Raw genomic sequence first — 20,112 nt, 5'->3', positions numbered from 1 at the left:
TTATTTATCTGACAAACATTTATTGAGTTCCCTACATGTCAAGCACCTGGCTAAAAGACTGTGTCCCTTTTGTTTACTACTATATTCCTAACACTTAGTATAGCAACTGGCATACAGTAGATGCTCCATAAAATGTCCAAATAAATTTAAAGGTTGTGTTGGTGGTATAGTGGTGAGCATAGCTGCCTTCCAAATAAATTTAAATGAAGAACTGAGGAGTTCTCCAGACATTTTACCAGTGAAATTTGTAAAAAATAGTTTTTTAAAGTCATTCAAGCCCCTGGGGATGGTCTTAAAGGCATATGTAAATGAGAGAACATCCTATCTAATAATAGACAAACATGGTAATTGACCGTACCTTCGCTATGCCTCCCATTGGCTAATTGGTGTGATATGCAAATTAACTGCCAACAAAGATGGCGGCTAATTTGCATACTGCAGGCAGGGCGGGACAGCGCCATCCCACCTGCCCCGCTGCCATCTGGTCCTGCTATTTGCTATCCGGGGTGGTGGGGCAGGACAGCGTCATCCTGCCTGCCCTGCCACCATCCGGGCCTGCTATCTGCGACCCAGGGCGGAGGGCATCTGTGTGCTACCCTACCTGGGGTGGCTGGGCGGGGCAGCAGTGATCAGCAGCCTGCCCGGGCATCCCGTGTGAGACCTACCCGGGGTGTCCCGTGTGCGACCCAACCTGGAGCGGCGCCCCAAACCCCGGATTGCCCTGCTTTGTGCGTGACCCGGAAGGCAGGGCAGGCACCGAGGGATCGGGCCTGCCATCTGCCACCAGAGGAGCAGGCCTAAGCCAGCAGGTGGTTATCTCCTGAGGGGTCCCAGACTGTGAGAGGGCAAAAGTGGGGCTGAGGGACACCCCCCCTCCATCTCCCCTCCCCCGCCAGTGCACAAAAATTTGGCCTCTAGTCTATGTAAGAAAATTCTATAAAAATTCCATAAGAAAAGGGAGTCTGTAGTATGTTAGCCAAGGCCACTCCCTGCCTGCCCCCTCCCAATTCAGCAAGGCAGGGACTCTCCTCCACACTGGGAAGCCAAGAACACAGGGCTTCCTCTCCCCCAGCTCCAAATTGGAGGGCTTGTTTCCTAGGAGGAGCAGGACATCAACATTTCTCATTCTGCCTCAACTTCCTGCTGCTGAGGTCAAGTTGTAGGCAAGGGCATTGGAGAGACTGGAGCTCCCTTAAGCTACCTGTGGAAGGCAGGCTTTACCTTCACTACAATACTTCTGAGAATACTGGGTCCTCCATCACTCCTAGCCTGGCCTGTGAGGCAGTGGTCCCACGCTAGGAGAGGCACTGTAAGAACACCTCAGACTACTGCTCCTTAACCCCCTCAACTCCACCACCCCATCCACCCAGTGCTCAACTCCCAAAATGGAGGGACCCATTCATGAAAAAGGGTGTATTGTTCCTACTCCCAGCTCCAGAGCCCTGGCTCAGAGATTTTGTCTGGGGACAAACAGGTCATAAAACAGCTCCTAATATCTTCCCAAATGAACTAGTAGCTTCATTTGCAACAGAGTGTAGAGAATTTTAAGCCTAAGGGAGCTCTCAAGAACAGTGGATGTTGTGGTTGGGAAATTAGGAGGAGGTTTGTGGATTTGGTGAAGATAGAGGTTAAACTGTAGGCTAATTTTCTGAAGACAGCTGAGGTAGGAGATGTGGGCAGACTCCTCATAGGGTCAGAAGGAAGATTAAACAGTGACCACAGGAACTTTTCCTTCAAGGGAACCTGAATGTAATTGGGTTTTTCTACAGGGCACTTTATGTCTCTAGGATATTGTGGAAAACAGTAGAGCAATTAGTCAGCCAGCAACAGTGAAGTCTAACAGCTGGAAGTGGTCAGGGAAAAAGAAGACGAAAGCCCTACTCAGTCCACTGCCGTCCCAGGTGACTGGGCAAACCCAGAGCGGTGCTTCCCTGGGGAGCAACATCAGAAGCTTAGCATCGTGTTTATATTTTGGTGGAGGGGGGAGTAAGAAGGTGGAGGTGGGAAGAAGGGGAGTGAGACTTCTAAATAATCCAACCAGTCACTAAAAAACTAAACAAGCAAATAATAATAACAAGCTCTGGGTGGGGGAGGGAAGAAGTATATCCAGTTTCCAACAAAAAAATTACAAGACATACAAAGAAATAGAAAAGTATTGCTCATATGCTGGACAGATAGTGGACACAGCCTGTGAGAGCAAACAGATGGTAGGAATAACAGAAAACGACTTCAAACTTGCCAGAATAAATCTGTTGAAAATACAAAAGGAAGCCATGATTAAAACAGTAAAAAAGAAAGGCATGATGAAAATAGAGAATACCAATAAAGAGAGAGACATCAAATAATATGTGAATGAATAAATGAAAGAATAAAAATGTTCCACAGCAGGCCTACTCCTAATGTTTTCAGAGACCAGGATAAAAGTAAAAATGGAGGACTGTCTACTATATCTCTAAATATTTAAAATTTTTAAATCAGGTTCTCTTTCATCAACTGCCTAAGAGCCGTGCTGTATGAAGCAACAGTCTCTCCGCTTCCTCTCCGCCACCCTCTTGGCAGCCTCAAAACAGCAACCATGTGTGAGTGCACCTCCATCCATGTTGGCCAGGCTGGTGTCCAGATTGGCAATGCCTCCTGGAAGCTCTACTGCCTGGAACATGACATCCAGCCCGATGGCCAGATGCCAAGTGACAAGACCACTGAAAGGGAAATGACTCCTTAACACCTTCTTCAGTGAGACAGGTGCTGGCAACAGGTGCCCAGGGCAGTGTCTGTAGACCTGGAGCCCAGAGTCATTGATGAAGTTCACACTGGTACCTACCGCCAGCTCGTCACAGGCAAGGAAGATGCTGCCAATAATAATGCCCATGGACACTACACATCAGCCAGGAGATCACTGGCCTCATCTTGAACTGAATTCAGAAACCGGCTGCCCCATACACAGGTCTTCACGGCTTCTTGGTTTTCCACAGCTTTGGTTGGGGAACTGGTTCTGGGCCCACCTGTTTGCTGAGGGAATGTCTCCATGACACCAAGCCCAAGCTGGAGTTCTCCACCTACCCAGCCCTGCAGGTTTTGAAAGCTATAGTTGAGCCCTAAAACTCCATTCTCACCACCCTGGAGCATTCTGATTGTACCTTCATGGTTGACAACAAGGCCAACTATGACATCTGTTGTAGAAACCTCAATATTAAGTGCCCACCCTACACTACTCTGAATAGGTTAATAGGTCAAATTGTGTCCTCCATCACTGCTTCCCTCAGGTTTGATGGAGCCTTGAATGCTAATCTGACTGAATCCCAGACCAACCTGGTGCCCTATCTCCACATCCACTCTCTCTGCTACATGTTCCCCTGTCATCTCTGCTGAGAAAGCCCACCATAAACAGCTTTCTGTAGCAGAGATCACCAATGAGTGCTGTGAGCTAGCCAACCAGGTGGTAAAATGTGCCACTCGCCACAGTAAATACCGGGTTTGCTGCCTATTGTAGCCTGGTGACATGGTTCCCAGAGATGTCAGTGCTGCCATTGCCACTATCAAGACTAAGTGCAGCATCCAGTTTGTGGACTTGCACCTTATTGGCTTCAAAGTTGGCACTAATGACCAGCCTCCTACTGTGGTCCCTGGTGGAGACCTGGCCAAAGTACAGCGAGCTGTGTGCATCCTGGGCAACACCACAGCTGGAGCTGAGGCCTGGGCTCACCTGGGCCACAAGTTTGCCCTGAGGTGTGCCAAAATGCCTGTGTCCCCCGGCACATGGGTGAGGGCATGGGGGAAGAGTTTTCTGGGGCCTGTGAGGACATGGCTGCCCTTGAAAAGGATTATGAGGAGGTTGGTATGGATTCTGTTGAAGGAGAGGGTAAGGAAGAAGGAGAGGAATACTAAGGTTAAAATGTCACAATGGTGCTGCTTTTATAGGGAAGCTAATCTATTTTAAATGTTGCAAATTACAGACCTATGCTTTAAAACACTATTCTTTGGCCCTGGCCACTGTGGCTCAGTTGTGTGAGCACCATCCTATGCACCGAAAGGGGTCACTTTATTGATTCCAGATCAGGGCACAACAGATCAATGTTTCTCTTTCAGATCCATGTTTCTCTCTCTCTTTCTCATCCTCCTTTTCCTTCCTCTCTCTCTCAAATCAATAAAAAACATATTTTTTAAAAAACAAACCACCATGCTTTGTACAGACCCAAACTGTTCATTTCTCTGATGGGTTAACAAACTGTTTAAAAATGTTTTATCCTCACTCTTTGAAAAATGTGCTTGATAATGGCATAGATATTTGAAGTATAATTTTGAACAATGCTAGCTCACCAAGCTCTATCTCCCAACTTCCTCCAAGAGCTGCTATGGGCCACTGAAAGTACATCAGTTCTCAGACCCAGGAAAGGGGCCTGTGCAAGCCCTGGGGATGAGCTCAGAGCCACTGGAGCAGGGATCTCTGGGTTTCAGGCACCCTGGAACCTGGTCTAGATGAGGACAGCCGTTCTCAAACTCGAGCCATCCTCAGCATCATCGAGAGTGCTGTTAAAACGTGGATTGCTGGTCATATCCCTCAGAGGTTTTGATTCAGTCGTTCTGAGTTAGAGTCCAAGACTTTGCATTTCTAACAAACTCCTATGGGATGTGATGCTGATGTTTTGGAAACCACATTCTGAGCACCACTGGTCTTGGCAGGAGAGGGACCACAGGCTCTGGATGGGCAGCTTCATTGTTCTTTGGGGAGAGCCTCAGCTGGAGGAGAGCCTGAGCAGGGTCTTCTTTAGCACAGGGCCACTTGGTGGCAGCAGAATGTATACCAGGCAGCCTGGGAGTGCAGGAGATCAAGCATAAGTGGGTGCCGGCGCCTCTGAATGCAGCATTCTTCAATCATTTGACCAGGACACATACTCCCTAGCAACAGATCAGCCACTTTACTCCACGTCTACGTGCGCCAGGGCCACAAGGATGCTCTCGTTCCTTCTATCACCAGTCATGGGATGGCACAGCAGCAGGGTCAACTGAGGTTCCACAGAGAACAGAGGTCGTTTTGTTCACTGAGAAATGCTAACTAAAGTCATCTGATCACCGAACCTTTTTCTAGAGTATCATCTATTAACATCACGTGCAAGTATTTTGGGAAACACAGTACTGCCCTGTTCTAACAGGAAGTTCAACCACCTCACTCCTCACACAATGAAAAAGGTAACCAAGCGACCAAGGAAAAGATTGATTTCCTTTTAAGAGTTGTCAAAGGACTAAACTGTGATCAGCTGAAGAAAAAAACTAAAAACAAGATGAGATTGTTAAGTCAGTGTCCATTGTCTTTACCTAAAGAGGCAGAAAACTGGTTCTGCCGGCATTCAAATAAACGCCATCCTGGCTAATTGCATTTTTTGTCCAACAGATTGATTTTGTGATGTAATATACAGCTATAATTTTACATTACATTGGGCACATCAGGGCAAGAGTAAGCTACTTTAAAAAAATAAAGGTCATGCATTCTTTCTACAGGTCTGCCATGACCAAGGCCAGAAAACACCAAGCCAGGAACAAGCTGAAAATAAGCTAGTCAGCATCAATGGGCCCCTGCTTCGCCCACAACAGACTTTCCCATCTTGAACTTCTCTTCCTTCTGTGTTGGTCAGGAGGTCACCATCAGCCTTCTTATTTTCCGAAGCACGAGCCAGCACGCTAAGGAAGTGACTTTCTCAAGGTCACGGAGTATGTCTCCAGCTGGCCCCTGGATGACTGTCTCTCCCAGGCAGCATGGAGGTTGTGTGTGCCCGAAGGTGAAGGGTTAATGTGCAATTTAGCCTCTTGAAATAACCCCCCTGAATTCGCTCAAGGACATCTTTTAAATTCCTTTCCTCCAGCACTTTGTTTGCAAGCCCATAAATAGCTCCTCTTCAAACACATATGAAAGCCCAACCTAATAAAAGAGGCAAAACTGTTTCTGGGCTGAAGTGCTTATTGTATTTGCACAGGTCAGAGCTATGGTGTTCACTCTGATCTCAGTTTAAATAAGCAGCAAAGAATTCCAGTACAGCAGGCTCATTCTTGAGATTCCCATGAAATGGGGACATTTTCTCCCCCACTGCACACTGAATACTAGAAGGCTATCTGTTCTCCAGCGAGTACAGATTGAGATGCTCAGATGCCCTGTTTGTAACAGCAATGGAACATTTAGGGGACACTTCAGCTACAATTTAGAAAAAGAAAATGTCTCCTGCTTTGTAGTTGGGACTCTCCTTAGATCACTAGCAAACTGATGGTGGATGCCAGAGGAAGGGAATCCTCCTTTAGGTTGCTCACTGAGAAGAGGCTAAATGCTGTTTTCATGCCAACTTAATACAGGAAGAGCTGCTTACAAGTCATCTGATTCAATCCTCTAATTTTACAAATAAGAAAATCTAGACCTGAGTATTTGAGCAGCTTGCCTTAGGTAGATAGGTAGTAGATAGGCAGGTAGATTGGTGGGACGGTGTTAGGTGGTAGGTAGGTAGGTAGGAAGCAGGGAAGTAGGTAGGTAGGAGGTAGGCAGGTGGGTAGACAGGAGGTAGAGAGGTAAGAAGTAGGGAGGGAGGTACGTAGCTGATAAGAAGCTGGGAGGAAGTAGGTAGGTGGGTAATAGGTAGGTGGGTACTCTGTCAGGAACCAGGTCACCTCAGGTGGATATAGACTTCTTTATATATGCACATAACAAAATCAATCAAGAATTAGACGATTCTTGTATGAAAGCTTCTCAATTTATTCTTAAAATAGCAATGTGGCTATCTGAGGTAATTGGATAACCTATGAAAAAGAATGTCATCAAGACTTTGGAGCCCCTAATAAGTAATTTGTCAGTAACTCTTGTAATAATCTCTTATTTTTCTTCAATGTTCCTAAACTTTTACATTTACAAAAAGAGCAAAACAAAGTAATTTTATGACTTTTCCAATAGTTTGTATGACTTTCTCAGGTTCCCTGCTGCTTTATTCTGGACTCTGTTCATATTAGCAATACCTTTTGCCCATGACACAGCATGACAAGTTGCTAACACTGGTGAAAAAAACACAACTCAGTAGATTACTGAATTAATTAAAAGAAAAAAAGCCTGGGACACTTCCCTGAAGGAAAAAAAATATATTCCCTGATGTCTTGTCTTGTGGCAGCAGCAGACACAGATGGCCTGTTAGAGACAATCACTTCTCCACAGTGGGACGAGTCGCCTTCGGAAACACAGCTCCCATTATTGCAGGAGGGCATTTAAGGACACGGATTCTTGGCTTGAGGACCTTGCCCAGCAGAATTAGCCTATTTGCCTAGTGCTGACATCCACTAGAGGGAGTCAGGGTCCTTCTTTGGAAAGCTATGGGGAGGGGAAAACACACACACACACACACACACACACACACACACACACACACACACACACACAAAATGACCAAAGCCTGCAGTCCTCTGAAATACAAACAGAAGGATGGGCTGGGAGAGGATGAAGGTGTCACTTCTGCCTCAAAAATGTCTCTCTTTGTAGAACACTTACTTCATGATTTAGCTCTTCCTTCAACACAGTTATTGATTACATGATGTATGTCTAAAGTAGACAAAGGGAACACTCGCTCAACATCAACACACACAGGAAGGCCAGCCTTATATCCATTTTGGAGTGATGTGTGGGGAAGAAGAAGCTAGGGACCTGTGATTTTTATGTACTAGTGGACAACTGGTCAACTGTCACCTCACGTTCAACTGACCTCAGTGATAACCTAAGCATGTGTAACAAGTCAATGGCAGTTGCTTCATCTCTTTCTGACTTTGGCCAAATTCAAAGGTAGTTAAGTTTGTAAGCAAGCAAATCAAGCAAGACCCTCTTTTCCCCTAAAAATTATAAGTCTTCCCTATAACTAATTCCTGCAATTTAGTGTTAAAGAGACATTTCTATGGGTCTTTCATGATCCCCTGTTAAAACACCACAGATATGTGGGTAAAAGGTATATTATGGTATTACTTACAATATTACATAAAAAAGAGACTGGATGCTCCATACCAAGGGAACAGTAGAATAAATCATGATGAAACCACATGAATGCAATGTGATGACTCCTTTCAAATCATGCTTTAATCATAGCTTTAATGACATGAGAAATGATTGCAAGTTTGTGTTAAGTAAAATATAGCACATTGTGGATGTGATATACAAAATTATCTTTACCTTTTTAATTTAAAAAACAAGTCTCCAAAATGCTATGACTCATATCTCTGAAAGAGAAAGTTACAAATGGACTTATAGCTTCTGTCTTAATTTTTTGTATTTTCAAAAAACACTTGTTTATATGAATACTTACTAATTTTATAATCACAAAGAATTTATCTTACATTCCTGAGATAAGTGATAGCTTACTTTTTGTAATCCTCAAAAGGGAGATTTAAGCTGCTAACCAAGAACAAGGAGAATGCCGGCCAACATGGAGAGGGGAGAGGGAGTGAATGGAAGATTGAGAAACAGGTGATGTTAGGGTATTAAGGACTCATTTCACTTGCCTCCCTGGTAGGAGGGCAGCACTGGGCCCAGCCAATCACTGTTCTCCAGGATCAGAAAAAAAGAAAAGACAGCATTATTAAAGACATTGCCTAATGAACACAAGCCCTTTCAATAGAGACAGATTAATATACAGACTTTGAGATATTAGCTTGATGGCTTTGTGAGGCAGAGAAATCAGAAAAATTAGTCGCCATTTAAAGTTTTATTCTGCTTAGCTCAATACACATTGATTATGAATGTTCCAAATAATGTTTAATAAGCTCTAAATGGTTCTCTGTATTTCATAGGATTCATCTGGTCATTTTTAAATGTCTACTAATGGCTGACTTTATACATAGAAAGACATATACCATGGAGTGGATATATTTGGCATGGAGAAAGGGAACATTACTTGGTAAAGTGATATTAGCAGAAAAATAGCACCTGGATGAGGGGGTATTTCAAACAGATGTTATTATTTGAAAGAAAGCTTAGAGGTGTCACTTTCAGGTGTAAGAAGTCCTTCTTTGAGCTCATTTCTTTTCAAGACCTTGGGTAGGGTATGGGCAATCCAGAGAGAAATGTCTGGAAGAAGAATGGTCTGAGAAGAGGCAAGAAAACTAGAATGGCTGACTAGGGATATCTGAAAACATACATATGATACCTAAGATTTTGCTATCGAATCACAGAAGTCTGAATAAGAATTATACCAGTTACTTTACCAGTCCTGTGGATCTCATCTGGCTGTGTGAAATGAGAAATGGTTCTCAGGGTCTGAAATATGGTGAACGGAAAAAGAAAGATTATGAAAATTGGGGAAATAATTAAATATTTATCAATGGACAGACCTGTGAAGCTAATGAGATTAAGTAATCAAAGATTATGAGTAATGAGTAAAAAAATACATGGAGAAAGTTGTAGAAGACACAGAGTTCTATCATAAATGTCAAAAGGCCTGACAGCTTAGTAAGGATTGGTGCCATCCAAGGATGAATCCTGAAAGCCTTCTCCCTGTTGTCCTCACATTGCCTCAAGCCACGGCCCGCACTGTGGAGGACATGGAAACCATAAAATTGGTCATTTTGGCCAGGTAGTTTAATCTCTAGACTTTGAACTTGTAAATGTTCCTATGTTGCTCTCCAACTTTCTTATCTCTTTGTGGTGGATCTTGTTTATCTGCCTATACTTGAAATTGTCAATGATTAACTGCTAGGAGCTAAATGTCTAATCCGTTTGGCAGTTTCCCAAAACAGATACTTTCCCTCAACAGCCAATATTTCTGTTGGGATTTTTTTTTTTTTCAGAGAAACTTTTCTTTCAAATTGTAAGAATGGTCCCTTTGGAAAGTGCACTTTTATTTTATTTATAATTTCTTTAGCTCAAAGAAGTGCTGTCTGTGTTGTTGCTTCAGGGTAACGCATAACAGCCTCTCCACAGTGCCTCGGTGCAATTATCAGTCTCCTTGGAGGCTGACTGAGGAGCCAGTGTGCAGCCAGGTAAAGAGAGAGCCACCAGAAGGTGCTTTCCCTGGGGGGGGGGGGGGGGGGCGGGGAGACAATTCAGACACCTTGAGACGGGGAAAAACAACTATCCTTCATATGCCTGGCAACCCCAGGGAACTGGAGCTTTAAGCAACCACAGTACACTAAATAGGAACTGTATGATGGGTTCTCTGAGAAGAGATCTCAATACATTTGTAAGCATATGGCAGAATCAGAGACCCAAATAGAGGTATTAAGCCGTTTTCTATGTCTATGTCCATACTCAGACAGCAGGAACAACCTCTTCCCAGCGACTCCTAGATTACAGCAAATGTTCCTGGTAGCACACCTTCAAACTCAGATGACCCCAAGGCAATGGAAAAGGCAGAAAACCAGGATTAGTTCCAAACAAAATCAACATAAATAAGCTCAGAAAGAAATTCTATTTAAATGAAGGTCTCAGAGGCATAGAATTCCTTAAATAAAAAGTAAAGAGTATAAGAGAAAAACTGAAAAATGCAGAACTAGCTCAGATTTTCTAGCAGAGCCTAAATGGGGATTCTTACTCCAGGGATTTATGATCACTGTGCTCTCCAGACAGGGAGGTGTGGGAAAGAATCGGTCTGGGGATGGGAAGCTAAGCAAGAATCCAGTCTTAACAGGAGCCCAGCTTCATATGGTTCCCATGGGACACCCTGGAGCACAAGTTGCACCTTGAGTTGAAGGGGCTGCTCTGTGCCATCGGTCATCTGCCAGGGTCTATTAGTCGGCTACATAAGGACCCCAGGGTGGGGAGGGAAGATTCTCCAGAATGGGGCAGCCGTGAGTTGTTAGCAGCTACAAGGTGGGTGTGCTGGCTGGTAAAGATGGTCTGGGTGGGGCACCAATGGCACCTACTGTACAAAACAAGTATTGTAAGTACAGCATCAGGCCAGCACCTGCTTCACCGAGCAAGAGCTTGGCTAGGAGGAGCAGTGACTGGACATGATAGGATCTCTCTCTCTCTCTCTCTCTCTCTCTCTCTCTCTCTGTCTCTCTCTCCCTCCCTCTCCCTTCCCTCTCCCTTTTTCTCTTTTGAAATGCAGAAGATAAAGCAATAGTAATATTCCACGTTAATGAATCAGATCAATATGGGCCAGATGCCTACTAGCTCTTCCAAGCTTTATTAACATAGAGCAAGTTACTCACTGTCTCTAAACCTCAGTTTCTTGTTTATAAATTAATAATCGGTATAAATAAATTTATTATTAGAGATAATAATGCTACTTTAGTTTGGGGGTAAGTATTAAACAAGATTTTTGTATTTTAAAGAACTTAGTCCAGTACCTGGCATACAGTAAATGTTCCATAATTAGGAGTTAATTATTATTAATTTGGAAGGCAATTCTCCAGCAATATGTATTTGATTGGAAATGTAAAACAATGCCACATAATGGGAAATCCCATAACTATACCAGCACCTAGCATTGATCCAATTTTACAGCTGAAGAAACAGAAAGCACATTAGGAAAAGGCTCTGAACCACTACCACTAGCGGTAGGGCCTTCTGCACATCTCACTTCCTTCGCTCACAAGTTCCAACAACTCCTAGGGGGCAGATCTGTCAGCTTTTCCAAAGGATTGGATGACATCCATATTTTATGCTGGAAAGTATTCCTTAGTGTTTTACCCATCCATCCTGGAATGAAAGAATCATCAAATCAGTAAGGGAACATCACATATTCAATGGCTTCCCAAAGGTTTAAATGCTGATTTGTCTGTGTTGCTGGCAGAGGCAGGCTCATCGCTGACCCTAAGGCACATGAGCTTAGCACATGACTGGAGAGATTCATACCTTTTAGTCTGAAAACTGGGATCCATAATCCAAAAGCAGCAAGAGGCGCAGGAGAAAACCCAAATAACCTCTACTTCGTCTTCCAACTCAGAAATTGGCTAACAGCAGTGAAAAAAACTAAAATGTGAACATGCATTGCTCTGCAATGTGCCATTGACATCACAGCACAGTCATTAGGAAAAAGTGAGATGGGTCTTAGTTTTCAAATAATTCAAATGCAAAAATAATTTTTAAAAAATTTTTGAATTACAAGATAGTAAAAAACAATTCACCTGCTTTTCCCCCTCTACTGAATTTTTTTTGGCTATCATGTAGCCATTCCTATAGTCAAAGCACAAATTAGTTCACAGAGGTTAGTAATGTTTTTTAAGTCCCAACTTTCCTTGGTAATCTATTTCTAAACTTTACAGTGTTCTCGTCCAGGAATTTATTCTGCATATTGGACCCAGACAATCTCTCTCAAAATTGTCTCTTATTTTGTCCACAGATAAAATAAAGAACATTACATTACTAAATACAATGAACAGAATGTCTTTGCCTATGTGAGATATTGATCTCTCAATTTTTTCCATATAATTTAAATAATCATAAATTCCTAATATTTTCATTTCCTCCTTATACATTATTATTAATACATAGATGATGTTCATTATTTCCAAAGTTTTAAATAGTTCAGAGATTGTGTGATCTGGGATTGGTGCTCTATTTTCAAGTTCTTGGTCATTGGTCAAAGATCCTCCACAGAGAGCCTGATCCAGGGCCACCTGGGAGTCAGTCACCCAGGATGTCTGGGAGGCCCCAGTCTCCTCTGAGCATAGTGGTTAAGACAGTGGGAGTGAAGACAGACAGATCTGGGTTCAAATTCCAGCTATGTCATTTACTGGTTATTCATACTTGGGAAGTAATTAACACCTCTGTATTCATGAAACAGTGTTAATAATTGTACTTATTTCATAAAATTTTTATAAAGATGGAACGAAACAAAACTCTGAAATAACAGACACTTCAACAATAATATTAGTGATTGTTAGAATAAACTTTAGTTCTTATTATCATTACATACTCTTCTGCCACTTCTGAGTTCTAGTGATGGATGAGACAATATAATATTTTGAGTTCACAGATATTTCTTCTTCATTGTTAATTTTCCCTTTTGAATGTGTTGCTATAATAAATGTCATTGACATCGCTGGACCAAAAAATATATCTTGTCTCCCTTGAGTCATTCAAAGAATGTCTGGCCTGGTCACCTCTAGTCTGGAGCACACTAGTTACTGAGTAGCACACTCAAGGCTTTAGGATGTACAGGAGAAAAAGTAAACCTTCCCAGAAGCCACTCTTCTAATAGCCACATGATTACTATCTGGCTCAAGTTCTAAAAGAAATTCGTTCACATGAAATTCAACAGAGCAAGTATTCTTTAGATTTAGAATAATAGAATCCTCCAACATTATGGTGGGAAATCTTAGAGGCCAACTCCCCCTGATGCATACATAAATTCTGTTTACAGGATCCTTGCAAAGTCATCATTCAGTTGAATCAACTTTGGGCAGCTAGACTTGGTAGAAATTTCTTCCATATTTTTAACTAAAATATTCTTCTCTATGATAATGCCTATTCTGCCCTTAACATCCCTATATCTCTGAAGGAGAGTCAAATCCCTCTGCAATGGGACAGATCTTTCCTATTGAAAACAGCCATCTAATCCCTCCTACATCCTCCCCCGCCCCCATCCTTTAGATCTTCATTTTCTTCAAAGAAAATATCCCCAATTCTTTCATTAAAATGGAAAAAAAATTACCTCACACTTAAAGTAATCAATGTACCATTGTAAGTAAAGAAAGGATTATTAAAAATCTAATTACATAGACACAAACTGTTTAACCCTACCCCAGCCATCATTTTGTACCCAAGAGTCTATAGTGGTTTTCCGAAACAAATCCTTTTGTTTTCTTACCCAGCAGGACTGAAAGAGAACTCAGATATTTGGTGCCAAAAATATACGAGGATGCACTGAATCTTACAATTCTATGGGTAACTTCATATGTATTGTGTTTCATATAGAACAGTCATGTTCATGGGTATGCCCAGGGTTCCCAGAATCGGTGGAAGTGGCCAAACCATGTTCAAAGATTTCCCATTCTAACCTCCTTTTCCCCAACCCTATCCTATATAACAAAAGCATAATATGCAAATCGACCAAATGGCCAAACAGCATAACAACCATCCAGGACCATGCTATGACACCCACTGGTGCCAGGCCAGCCAAGGCGGGTGCGATGCGATTGGTCGGGGGCCCAGCCATCGCTCCATGATCACTCCACAGAGGGAGGCCCAGGCCACCGACCAGCAGGCTGCAGCAGGTGGGCGGGGCCTCCCTCTGTGAGGGAAGCCATGCTGGCAGCCAGGGAAAGGAAGGCCTACTCTTGCACAAATTTCGTGCATCGGGCCTCTAGTTTAAAGAATATAACCACATAGGTGACTTAGGAAGCCATTATGGTTTTCTACAGTTACAGAGACATTTTAGCTTGCACCTTCCCTAGCTTGAAAAATGTTTCTGGGTTTAGGTGGGAAATTATTCTGTGAAAAGAATTTACTAAGGTTTCTATTTTAAATATTTGACACTAATAAGCATGTCTAAGAAACAGTTAAAAGTAAAGAGGAAGCCCTGGCCCACAAGTTCAGTTGGTTAGAGCATCATCCTGATATGACAAAGTTGTGGGTTCAATCCCTGGTCAAGTCAGGGAACATATAAGAAGCAACCAATGAATGCATGAATAAGTGAAATGACAAGTCTTTCTCTCTCTCTCTCTCTCTCTCTCTCTCTCTCTCTCTCTCTCTCTCTCCTCCTCCTCCTCCTCCTCCTCCTCCTCCTCCTCCTCCTCTCTCTCTAATATCAATTTAAAAAATATAAAAAGGATACTACTATAGCCATAGTGGACATTGGTAATAAGACACAAGAATTACTACAGAGTAAAGTGTTTCTAAATAGTGGGGTGAGGTTCCTTACTTAGTACTCAACTTAAGATATTTTCTAGGAACAGTAAATAAACTGGGAAGACCTAGATGGCTTGTATGGTCACTATCCTAGTGTCCTGAATGAGCAGAGCATATAACTCATACATTGTGGGATGGTGCCCAGCAGCAGACATTTTGGATATGTCTCTGCTTAAAAATACACTGATGTGCTTTTCCCCCAAAATGTTATGCTATGTAGAATGTCTTCTTAAATGCCCAGGCTATTTTGATTTCCGTATTTAGGAGAGGTGATAGGTAATTGGATACTTAACTTTCTCACAGGATTGCTTAATCTAAGAAAATTCTAGCATCTGAAGCATTACCCCCAGGTAACTTTTTTTTAATTCAAAGACATAACATTATTCCTCATATAGAATTATATCAGATCTTAAGGTAAATTTTTAGTCAGACTTTGACTATTGGTATTCTTCTCCTCCTCCTACTTTTATAAATAAGGAAACTTTTAGACAACAAATGAATTTCTAAGTCTATCCAATGCTAAAAAGCGAGAATTGATCAAATACAGTTGTGGCTTCTTTTTATAGTTCATGCTACTTCTCTGGTTAAAAAATATTGTGAGCCTGATATTCACTTAAAATTCCTTGAAATTATTCCATTAAAAAAGTATACACATAGTTGTGAGTGAGGCATTCTTATAAGATTAATTGCATTATCTAGATGTTGGGATGTTTGATGTCATTTTATTCACTCTATTTTTGACATGGCATATTAAAAAAGGAAAATGAAATCTCAGTATAATGAGATTGAGAATGTTATTATTTTATACCGTATTCCCACCCTCCTTACCTATGAGGGATATATTCCAAGACCCTCAGTGGATGCCTGAAACTGTAGATAGTATCAACTTTTTAAATACTATGTGTTTTTCCTATACATACACGTATATTTAAAAATAAAGTTTAATTGATAAATTAGGCAGTTTCACAGATAGATGTGTTCCTACTACAGAGTTTAGCAACTTCAACCTACAATTTTTTTCTTTCATTATTACGAACGTTTACCTTTCACTTAAAGGAAGCATTTTAGGGCTTCTCTTTGGCATATCCAAATTGCCAGCCGGCATCACTGCTCTTGTGCTTTGAGGTCATTATTAAATAAAACAAGGGTAGCTTGAACACAGGCACTATAATACCATGACACTGTATCTGATAACCAAGAGGGCCACTCAGTGACTAATGGTTGGGGAGTGTCTGCAATGTGGATACACTGGACAAAGGGATGATTTACATCTGGTGGAGGTGGGGCTACACCGTGAAGAAGCGAGATTTCATCCTGCTGCTCAGAATGGCTTGCAATTTAAAACTTATGACTTGTTATTTCTAAAATGTTCCATTTAATATTTTCAGTCCTTGGTTGACTGTGGGTAACGGAAACTGTGGAAAGCAAATAAGGAGACACTCATGTACATGATATGTTTTTAAAAATACCTTTTTATTGATTTCAGAGAGAGGAAGAGAGATACAAACATCAATAATGAGAGAGAACCATTGATTGGCTGCCTCCTGCACGCTCCCTACTGGGGATCAAGCCCAAAACCCGGCATGTTCTCTGACTTAGAATCAAACCTCAACTTCCTGGTTCATGATTGACCCTCAACCACTGTGCCACACTGGTCGGGCCAACATGATATTTCTTAAGGAACTTAGCAGAGTTTATCGTGAGTCTGTCCTAAGCACCATTTGGTACATATTTTCAAATAATGAACTACCTGCAGAAACCCTATATGGCTTCTTTGCCTGGCTACAAAGCCTCTTAGTTACTTATAGGTTTGCCAGGAATTTTGGTCTTCCTAATGTGATCTACAAGGTGTAACCAATTGTCACATTCATCACAAAGAACAATAGCAGACTTATATGTTGTTAAAACCAAGGAGACTTCTTAGTAAACCTTATCTACAGGTCGATAAGTGGAGTCAAGATACAGCCAACGTTCTGTTCATCTGACCAAAGCAGGGAGCTAAACTGGGTAATTCTCAAACCTATTCAAACCTATTTTACTGAAAGGGTCATATTTCAGCTGCTTATTTTTGTCCTCATTCTACTTGGTGCTGAAAAGACTCTTCTTAATCCTAAGGCATAGTTTTCATCCTATCTTAGATACTTGCCCAATTGATGCAGAGAAAAACCATGCAGTAATGAAGAAAAAATGCTGATAGGATATAAATACTTATAATGATGTAGTTCTTTCCTAGGGCAATGTGAGTTTCTCTGCTTTTCCAAAGTAGAATCAGAAAAAAAATTGCTAGATGTTTAATCCAGTGTTGCCAACTAATAAAAATGACAGGATCATTCTTGATGAGGAGATTAGATTTTTTTTTAATCTTTTCACAAAATCTCTGCTTAGTGCAAAGCTCCATTCTGTGTTCCTCCCTGAGTTGAAAGACTTGCCCAGAGGCAACATGGGAATTTCCTGGTTACATGAAGTTTGTACACAAGCTATGACTGAGAATATTCAGTGATTAATTGGCTACTGCAAATTGGAAAAAGTAATTTGGGCTCTGGATTTATTTTGGGTTTGACTATTCTCTGAAGTTTTTAATGTTTTCTGTTGTTGTTGTTTTTGTTGTTTGTTTGTTTCTTTGTTTTTAGCATTCAGTGACACTGTGTGAATTTAGAGGTTTAGTTCAGCTCAAAATTTACCTGATTTTTATTTTAAAGCCATTTTTTGTTAAAGGTCTTTCTGGTTTTAAAGCCCAAATGGCCTCCTCAGCCATCCCTGTGTTTTCAGTAAATGGACCCAAATTCAAACTATTTAATATATGCAATTTAAAATAATTTGTATTTCTTTCCCAACAGCCAAGCAAAAGTCTCACAGAATATATCATTTTCTCAATAAAACTAGAGGCCCAGTGCACAAAAATTTGTGCACTCTGGGGGAATGGGGGGAGGGGCCCTCAGCCTGGCCTGTGCCCTCTTGCAGTCTGTGACCCCTCTGGAGATGTCCACCTGCTGGCTTAGGCCTGCTCCCCGGGGATCAGGCCTAAGCTGGCAGTCAGACATCCCTCTGGCTGCCCGGGAGCCCTCGGAGGATGTCCACTTGCCAGTGGGGAGCAGGCCTAAGCTGCAGTCGGACATCCTTAGGGCTGCTGAGGTGGCGGGAGAGGCTCCCACCACCACCACTGTGCTGGCAGCCATCAGCCTGGCTTGTGGCTGAGCAGAGTTCCCCCTGTGGGAGCGCACTGACCACCAGGGGGCAGCTCCTGCATTGAGCGTCTGCCCCCTGGTGGTCAGTGCATGTTATAGTGACCAGTCATTCCCAGTCATTCTGCTGTTAGGGTCAATTTTCATATTATCCTTTTACTATATAGGATAGAGGCCTGGTGCATGGGGGGGGGGGCAGCTGGTTTGCCCTGAAGGGTGTCCTGGATCAGGGTGGGGGTCCCACTGGGGTGCCTGGTCAGCCTGGGTGAGGGGCTGAGGGTTTTTTTCAGACTGGCCACACCCCCTTCAGGGTGGGGGTCCCCACTGGGGTGCCTGGCCAGCCTGGGTGAGGGGCTGAGGGCCGTTTTCAGGCTGGCCATGCCCCCCAGTGACCCAAGCTCCCAGCCTCTCCTTTTGTTCTTTTCTTTTTTTTTTGCGGGGGGGAAGCAGGTATGTGGGATTTATTTATCTTCTATAATTGAAACTTTGTAGCCTTGAGCATAGCCCAGGGCCGGCCAGGGCAGGCGGGAAGCTTGGCTTCCTCCATCACCAAGGGCAACCCAAGCCTCCTGCTCGCTCCAGCTCCGCGGCTGCCGCCATCTTAGTTGGGTTAATTTGCATACTCATTCCTGATTAGCTGATGGGTGTAGCGGAGTGATGGAGTGATGGTTAATTTGCATGTTTCTCTTTTATCAGTGTAGATTGTCCAATGTTAGATACATATAAGGTAAGTACAGAGCCATATTTGCTGGTTCTCCCAAATGGTCAACAACAAAAAATGTGCGGTAGCTTTGCAGATGCTGGGGACTATGGGTGTGTGGGGGTTGGGGGGTCGGAGGGGGGTAGACTTGCCTCTGCCTGGCCCTGTCACCGCTGCTGCTGCACCTGCATGCCTGGCCACTGGGGGTTGTCTTACAAACTGAACTTGACCGCGCACCTGCCTGCCACCTCCTTCTGCGCCACTGGGAGCATCCACCCGCCTTCCACCCGTATAGCAACGTCCTCACAGTATCGCCAGCTGCTGAGTGCCTACCCGCCACCATCTCTAGGCTACACACTGGGAACAGCCAGGTGTCCTAGAGCAAATATCCTGAGCTGCTGGGCATCCTGGAAGAGCTGAGGAAAGAGATCCTACCCACGTTCACGGCAGCAAGAGGCACCATCCACGCTAGAGGAGAACAGAATGCCAGATCCCAGCTGCCTCTCAGCCGAGAAGGCTTTCCATCTCTTCCATGAAGTTCCAGTTCATCTCCCCTGTTTAGATGAAACTTGTTTTCAAAATGGAAACAGTTTGGTTTCTCTCCCCTTCCTCCTCTCTGGTTCATTAGGTTCTGAACCTACAGTCACTAAGATGGAGAAGAGATTTTGCAATTGAGTAGGGTTTACATATTAGTTAGGTAGGTGTTTTTTTAAAAACATTGATTTAAAAGATGAACAACAGAGTTACCTATCTTACAGCAAACTGTAGTTTGCCTCTAACATACCAGTGTTTCTCTTTTGAATAAATTGATATGACTCAAATTGTTCTTTGTTTGTCGTTATAAAATAATACAACTTTAAGGGTTTTGTTTTTAGTGCATACTGACTGCAGCTTGCTTTACTAGTGGCCATTTGCCATACAGTATAATTCTGCTTAATGGTTTTTGCTTAAGCATTTACATGACTGCTAGTGTTTTGAAATGTAATATAAACATTATAAATACTACAGAAGAAAGAGCAACTTATCAAACCTCACCTAACAAGGACCCCTGAAAATTTCCCCCAAGACTGTATGTAGATTTCAATTCTGCCTTTCCTGTAAGTTGATCCAGACATCTGGAAAAAAAAAATGACTAACATTGTTTGCATGTTTGTATGCATTTATTGCTTGATGTAATAAAGTTTATCTTCATTACCAATTTTTAAAAAGATAAATGCATGTATACAGACTATAATCGATTAAAAAGAGATACAGATTACCTGAAAACTAAAAAACGTACTTAGGAGAAGAGTTAAGGATATTAAGATATGGAAACAACATGCCATAATGACTAAATATTCATCTGAGAATTTTCACAAAGCTTTACTTCTATGGATTGGCATGCGATGTCACAGAATGTCAGATGGCATCTTATAGGCATAGCTCTT

At 42.5% G+C, this 20,112-nt stretch overlaps 1 pseudogene; it reads left to right on the top strand.

Annotated features, from left to right (window-relative positions):
* Window positions 1-2,525: 2,525 nt before the first annotated feature.
* On the top strand, window positions 2,526-3,914 carry LOC132214182 (tubulin alpha-1A chain-like; annotated as a pseudogene).
* Window positions 3,915-20,112: the final 16,198 nt, after the last annotated feature.

This window comes from Myotis daubentonii, chromosome 1 (genome assembly GCF_963259705.1).
Source record: "Myotis daubentonii chromosome 1, mMyoDau2.1, whole genome shotgun sequence".
Classification (NCBI taxonomy): domain Eukaryota; kingdom Metazoa; phylum Chordata; class Mammalia; order Chiroptera; family Vespertilionidae; genus Myotis; species Myotis daubentonii.
The sequence above is the reverse complement of the archived record's forward strand: the minus strand, read 5'-3'. Positions and strand labels throughout refer to the sequence as shown.